The sequence below is a fragment of the Odontomachus brunneus genome, unplaced genomic scaffold (genome assembly GCF_010583005.1).
Source record: "Odontomachus brunneus isolate Ranch 3 - 2012 unplaced genomic scaffold, Obru_v1 Obru_scaffold_149, whole genome shotgun sequence".
Lineage (NCBI taxonomy): Eukaryota > Metazoa > Arthropoda > Insecta > Hymenoptera > Formicidae > Odontomachus > Odontomachus brunneus.
This window is the reverse complement of record NW_022639599.1, coordinates 661,559-669,022: the sequence shown is the minus strand read 5'-3', so window position 1 is coordinate 669,022 and position 7,464 is coordinate 661,559. Positions and strand designations below refer to the sequence as shown.

The window sequence follows — 7,464 nt, the reverse complement described above, 5'->3', positions numbered from 1 at the left end:
ATATATATATATATATATATATATATATATATATATATATATATATTACATATATACATATACTTTCTACGTGGAAAGTTTAAATATTCGTACGACCAAAACAAACCAAAACAATGAAAATACCAGAATTAGGTAACAGCATAATCACCTACATCAAGCATATTAACCTACATCAAGCATTGGTACTTTTACTTTAATCGATCCAGACACGTAGCCGCGCGATACGCTATTTCTTCTTTTGAAAAAAGAGAAAGAAAATTATTAGGAAGAAGAAACGACACAGTCTTCAGCGCGTTTAGTTAACATTTGCGGTTTGAGGTAAAACTCAAGTCGCGGTCGAGTGACAGAGATTAATAATACTCGCACTCATGGGAAAACAGATGTACCGGCCGTTTATTTTACACGTCGCCTCTCTCTCTCTCCCTTGCGGAGCAATCGATATTGATAACGAACCATACCCATAATTTAACTGTACGCAGCAATCACGCGTACCATGGCAATTTGCTTTACACGTTCGCACACTAGTTACGCTGTAACAAGCCGCGACGGTTTATCTGATATACGCTACTTGTTTGTGTAGTAGTCGTTAGAACAGACATGATGATCATTCAATTATAGAGAAACACTTGCGTCCGAGCCGACTGAGTATATCGATACCCGCAATATGACACAGAATGCCGGAAGTACAAGGCGATTACAACTGTATGATAAAGGATCGTTCTCTCGCGGTTGCAGTTTTCGCAGATAAATCGGATAGAATCCGATCAGTGCAGACTGACAAGGAGAGGTTGTTTCTTGAAGTCGCTAATCCATCGTTGCTATATTCGATAATACACTTTTGCCGTTCCAGCTTCCTTGGTAATAAGGGCGTAATCACGGCGGTACTGTCAAGCAAAATTAAAAACCGCCGTGCGAGCGGCACCTGTTCGACCTGGCGTCGAGCTTTCCAGGTATTCACGAGAGACGTGGCCGCCGTCGACATTCACGCGAACAGGAACGAGAATGAGTATGAGAACGAGAACCGTAGGTGTAGGATAACGACATCACTGGAGAAAGAGAGAGGGAGAGAAGGAAAGAGAGAGAGAGAGAGAGAGAAGGAGAGAGTGTGCGTATGTGTATGTATATGTACATGTGCGGGCCACATCGACGTCGTAACCGTTAGCTGGCCGGCTTTACGTCCAGCCGGCTCTTCCAGGAGTCTCTTACAGTTTGTCCGAGGTGGACTTTTGTTAACGGCAATGCACGCTGCTACGTCAACTGTATCCCGCATACTACGATCGACGATTCTGGAGAATCCAGCATGGCAAGAACAAGGCGCACCAAAGCGAATCAAGTCCGGAAAAAAATGAAAAAAAGCACGACTCTACCATCGGAGATGCCGGATCGGTTGGCCGATTTATTGGTATTGATTCGGCTACAACGGATCTATTTAGAGAGACAGAGAAAGAGAGAAACAAGCGTGATCTTGTTCCACTTCGTTAATGATTCCTGTCTGAGCACCACTGGGGACTCACTACTTAAGTAGAAACGCGTTCGTGAGTCATATTGTGGATTTAACAAGTAGAGATCAGTAATCTGAAGTTTCCTTAATTATCATCCGACAGATCGAGTATATTTCGTTAACAATGAACATCTCGAAATTGATTGACTTCCTCTGTTTGTTTTGTATTACTGTATTTTCCTCTTCGGTGATGCTCTTCATGCTCCCGCATGAAACAATTAAAGACCCGTATTAATAATCGTTACCTAAAACTTGTCCTACATCAGATACCCACATCTTAATTTAAAATTAAATTTGAGTTTTTTATTTTGGAATCATATAATGTATGCGACATTATATTTGTCATCGCAGTTCAGCTGAAAAAACTCAGAATCTAAATTCAAATCTAAATATATCTCACCTGAGATAAATTTTAAATAACAACTATATAGCTTCTGTATTATTATTAGTTGTTGCTTGAAATCTGTTTCAAGTGAAATTTTCAGATTTGAATTTAAAGTTAGATCAGCATGAATTTTCTAGTTAAATCGCGATTATAAATATTATGTAGCACATATCATATGATTCAAATGAAACTTAGATCTAACTGTAAATTCAGATCCAAGTATTTCACGCGGGGCAAGTTTTAAATAACGTCTATTGATTTTGCTTCTCGCTGTGTTGTTTCTTACACAACGATGTGTGATATAGCACGATTCAAAAATTTTATCAGAGGATTTCCTTCTTTATTATGAGATAAAATTGCTTTGACTGTTTCATGGAGGAATCATCACGATTAATGTTTCGTCGGCACAATCGTAGCGTACACAATCGAGAAAGCGTTTATGGTCACGAGACTATACACGATAGTCATCACACTTGCGCGCTAACTACCGGCGACTTCACAATAACGATATTAATCTCTCTCCTGCCGCTTTGTTCCACACAATGCGCGGCCAGGAGCACTTCTTAAAGACCGCGTCAACGTTAACTTATTACCCACATGGAGTGTCGAAATCGGGTGATAGCGCAAAGTGCACAATCGTGTGCTTTCCAACTCATCTTCTCTCGTCTCTTTATGCAAGAACTTATCTTATAAGTGCGAAATTCACTTCACAATGATACGTGTGCAGCGCGCTCCTCCGATTTCGATAAGCCCGGGCACGTATTCTTTCGGAGGATACAAAAGAGGAGATATGTAAAAAAATCTCCCTCAGCACTTTATAATCGCGCGTTTAAATCTCCTGAAAGGAGCGGATTCACATTCGCAATAATAAAGTGCTAAAATGTACGTGTTTTATGTTTCGTGAGAATAGGTAGATTCCAAAGAAAGAATTAAGTTTTTCCCAAAATAGAGTTTCTCGCGAGAGAAGTGAAAGGAAGTATGCGAAAGGCAGCGTGGGACATTAAGGAAGTGTTTGGGGGGAGAGAAATTTATCTCGTATAAATAAAACGTCCCGTGCTTAGCGTCCCGTGCAAATGACGAAACGTATTAAGGGGTGTAAAGGTGCTCGTACACCGAGATATGCGTACATGTGTAACCCGCGTGCTCGCTTATGTAATCGCATTTTACGCGAATGTACAGCGAGAGTGAAAAAGGATAAAATGTCAAGAAACTCTCTTGATACGAATGAAATACGTTTCGAAACAATCGTTAATCTTTCTCGGTGAGAGGCAACTTGTGTGCACACATTTTTTTTCACTGTGACCCGCGCGCGATACAGCCGACGTAAGCGACCTGGGACCAATTTCATGTGTTTCGAGATAATATCGCGTCAGTAATACTGCACGAGAAATTTTGATATATTTAGGCCGTTACACCTAAGTAGAGTAAGATCAGTTAACAAACGACCAATTAATTTGGAGTTCATAGGCGATGAAAACATTTTCACGGCCTAATTGGTACATTTACGACACGTATAAAGATGCAAAGAAAGAGAGAGAGAGAGAGAGAGAGAGAGAGAGAGAGATCGGTTCTAACGCCTTACGGGTAATTAAAGCAAATCATTTGGTACGTTTTGCGAAATTTCCACCAAAAAGCTTCTTGCATACATTTCGTCGATATTTTATTTCTACCGTATGTGTGTGTATGTGTTTTAATATCATTTTGTATAAGCGTCGATTCCACAAATATTTACCACGAAAAAGTATCCTGTCACTTGAAAAAAGGAATGGAGGACGTCTTGAACGATTTCTCGGCGTCCAAAATTAGCTTAATTAGAGGCGGTACGCGGAGCAAGGCGAAGCGCAACCAATCGAAATAAGGACGCGCACAACTGGAGGATGAGGAGCTGTTCGGCGGCTTCGGAGATGCTTACGAAACGCGGCCACATCGGGGATGACGAAAAAAAGTTCGTTCGGGGTCAACAATTTTTCGGCGCGATACGAATCGCTCGATTCAAGAGATTAACTTGCGCAAGATGGACCGGCCGTCATTCTCATGACAGCTTCAGCACTTAACCCGCCATTTCGCAATAAAGGGCACCCAAAAGGCCGAATCTTAATCGCAATGGAGAATTCCTCGCTAGATATGAAGCTGATCCTTGATTGCTCACGCAACAATCAAAATACCACGAGACGGCTTCTTGTGTCACAAATCGACTCGAGATGCTGTATACCAGATTTCGATGAGACAGGACACTTGTACGATTTTCGACACGCATATATTGTGAAGATTGAAAATCGTAGATAAATTAGATAAAATGATAAAAATATTAAATAAAAAAATTAGATAAAAGATGCTGGATTTGATTTCCAAGTTGGAGCCGCGTTTCTTCGTAGATTTGTTTCCAACGTAAACATTTCAGTTCATTTCAGCGGAGAGAGGAGCAACCTGATGTTAACATCAAGCGAAATAATTACATAAAATATTACCTAAAGAATTGGATGAAAATTAAGTGAATATCGCAGGTAAAGAAGCCAGAGTTAAATAGAATTAAATAATAAACGTTAAAATATATCTCATACAGCACAAATGTTCAAAGTACATCCTAGAGATATCACACATCTATGAGACGTCTCTGGGATATATTTTATATGGGATGCTATGCCTAAGTGTCGTACACTGAGAGAAAAAAAGTCTAAGAAGTAGTAAACGTTTCTTCGATGGATATTAATAACGTATTTACTTATACTAATATAAAATATTTCTCAAGTGAGAAAATATACATTTTCTTAAAATTTTAAGAGAACTTTAGCTTTTCATGAAAGCAGTTGTTTATTTTACTTACATGATAAAATTTAGATTCAAATAAATATATATAATATTAATACCCTCCAAAGAAACATTTACTATTTCTTAGACTTAATTTCTTTTCTTTCAAAGTATATATAATTAACGAGTTATACATATTAAATTATATATTAAATATTCTAACGAGATTATAATCTGGTGCATCGAGAAGTTCACGATTCACGGCAACGGCATTATTGCATTAGACGTGCGTACCGCCCACCTGAGCTCCACGCGTTGTCATACACCTCATAAAAATTACCCACGTGCTATGACGGATGGTAACTCGAGCGGAATCCGTTAGTCACACGTCCTGATGTGTGCGCGGCACACAGCGCGTATAAACTTTCACAAGCTATCATTTACTTATCTCGCTAATGAATCGCGCGGCGAACACATCAGGACGGGGTAACGCGCAAAAGTGTTGATGAATCTCAATAGCGAGTTACTGTCTACTGGTATTGGGACCTTGACTACGCAGATGTTATAAATCAAGAATGATGAAAACGCGAGAGACCAAGACGGCCGGGCTTCTCCTCCAGCCTCTAATTTATAGAGAGAGACGTATCGAGCATCATTTTATGCTGACATTTATGCTGATGTTCTGAGCATTCGTGTAACACGCTAACGAAGAAAATGATTCTGAAATTAGGCTAAAGAGCATTTTGGCCGGACCTATCGTAATTCACGCTCTTCTACATGAACGTTGTCTCTAATTACATACTTTCCTCGCCGGGGGCCTCCCTCTCGGCCATGAAAATAATAATATCATCTACCTTTCTACCTATTATTAACATAATCATAAGAGATATATGTGCTAAAGTGCTTTTTCACTATATAGAAATTGATTACGACGATCGTGTTGATTGCAACTATCGGTCCTGTGAAAATCTTACAGCGCGGTTCCTTTCTAGACTTCCAGATAAGGCGTTTTAAGCGTGAAGGTACTTATATTGAGTATGAACAATCGCACAAGGAATTGTATTTTGAATTTGCTTGTGGAAGCAAAGATCGACAAATTTTCTTTGAGAAGTTCGTCGTTGAAACAAAACATCGGATATTTTGGAATGACCGACCGCATCACGAATGAAGTATTCGTGCTGAGAATCACGATCAGGCGTACGATCAGGCATGTAGTCGCTGCATTTTCAGATCAAAAGATTCGTTGGCCTTAATCTACTTCACCGGGTTACCCAGAACACGATCTCGGAAGTCGAAACAAAGCGGCCCTGGTGAGCAGAGTTGACGAACCGAATGACGCGTCGAAGGATGCTCGCAACTTGCGAACACATTAACCAACAAAAGCTCGTAAATCATTGCTGCAACATCTACTTGCCTCGTGTTCTCGCGTTTTCGTCCAAACCGGGGAAGGTTTCGACAAAGGCAGGGATTTCCCGAGCTCGTATCAGTGATTATGTCATATCTTTGGTAACCCTAACTTAGGCAACTTCCGTAATTTCGCAATTAAAGCGTATTTCCGTAATTAATTCCATATATCCGTAATTAATCTTCGCAATTCCGCAATTAATTCCAGATATCTAGAATTTTTCACATCCACGGTATCTCGCCGATATCGCTGTTGTTTCTGATTACTCCTCGCGTCGACGAATGAAACGTGCGCGACGTATTCGAAACGCTACGATCTCCTCTCAGTGACTAAACGGAAGTTACCGTACTTACTGAAGAAGCGGTCCTTGAGGATGTTGTGGGGTTTCGAAGGAAGGTAGTTCCTTTTCTCCTGGCCTGGCCGCCCGAGTGCAACGAACTCGGACTTACCTAGGGACGAGTTACGGGAGGACTTCGGCGTCGAACGACGTTGACGACGATGACGAAGGCCACAGGTATTCGACGAATAGAACCCAAGGGCCGAGAGTGCGTGGCTGGATCCGACGATTCGGAAATACGGGGAAGGAATGAACTGACGAGCAGTCGCGATGAGCCGGTATATAGTCGGCCCACATTCCCTAGTGGTACGAGTAACCTAAATTTCTCCCACCCGAGCGGGGCATCATCCTCAGGTAGACGCGCCAGGTTCTCCACAGGGATAGAGGCGCCCCACCTGGCCGTTCCATCGTTGTCGTCATCGTCAACGTCGCGATGCGCACGTAGTAAAGCTGTGCCAGCCGTACGGTTTCACACCGTGTTGCTTGCTATTGCCGCTAGTACCGTCCTCCACCTTCGTGTCCTCCTCGCCCTCTCTTTGCCCCCACTTGGCCGAGCGCGATCGACGGTTGTCGTCGTTACGAAAATTCCTTCGTGCCCCGGCGATGATCCTCGAGAACATCGTGACCTGCCGTGTCCCGCGGCGCGAGAGAAAAAAGAAACTAATCGGATGGACGTACGTAAGTGGCGGTCGCCCTCGTTTGAACAAATGTCAAGTTAATCGGGCGAGTCGCAACGAATTCTCGATGCAACGCAGTATTATTGTTGTCGACGCGCTCGCCGACAATTTTCATTATTAGATTCGGCTGATTGCACTGTGCGAAACGGATAGAATTTCTCGACAAAACTGTCGGAGCAATTGTTGAACACTTTTGTTTTTTTTTAAGAATAATTGAAAAATATAATTTTAACCATTCTTTGGACTGTTTTAACTTGTTTTCGAGCTCTTTCGGATACTACTGTATTTTACTTTATCACGGCGATTTGATCGTTGTAAATGTTGGAGCAAATGACTTACGGTCAATTTTGCTGGCGATAAATTCGAAAGGCCATACCTCTGAGAACTAGTTACAGCCGGAACTATGAGGCA

The 7,464-nt window shown here is 41.6% G+C and overlaps 1 protein-coding gene across 1 annotated transcript in view; it reads right to left on the bottom strand.

The window, feature by feature from the left end:
• Positions 1-6,646, bottom strand: part of LOC116850584 — a 21,271-nt gene extending 14,625 nt beyond the window's left edge. The window contains exon 1 of the mRNA XM_032829048.1: positions 6,393-6,646. The gene's annotated coding sequence lies outside the window, so the exon portion shown is untranslated. The remainder of the gene's footprint in view (positions 1-6,392) is intronic.
• Positions 6,647-7,464: the final 818 nt, after the last annotated feature.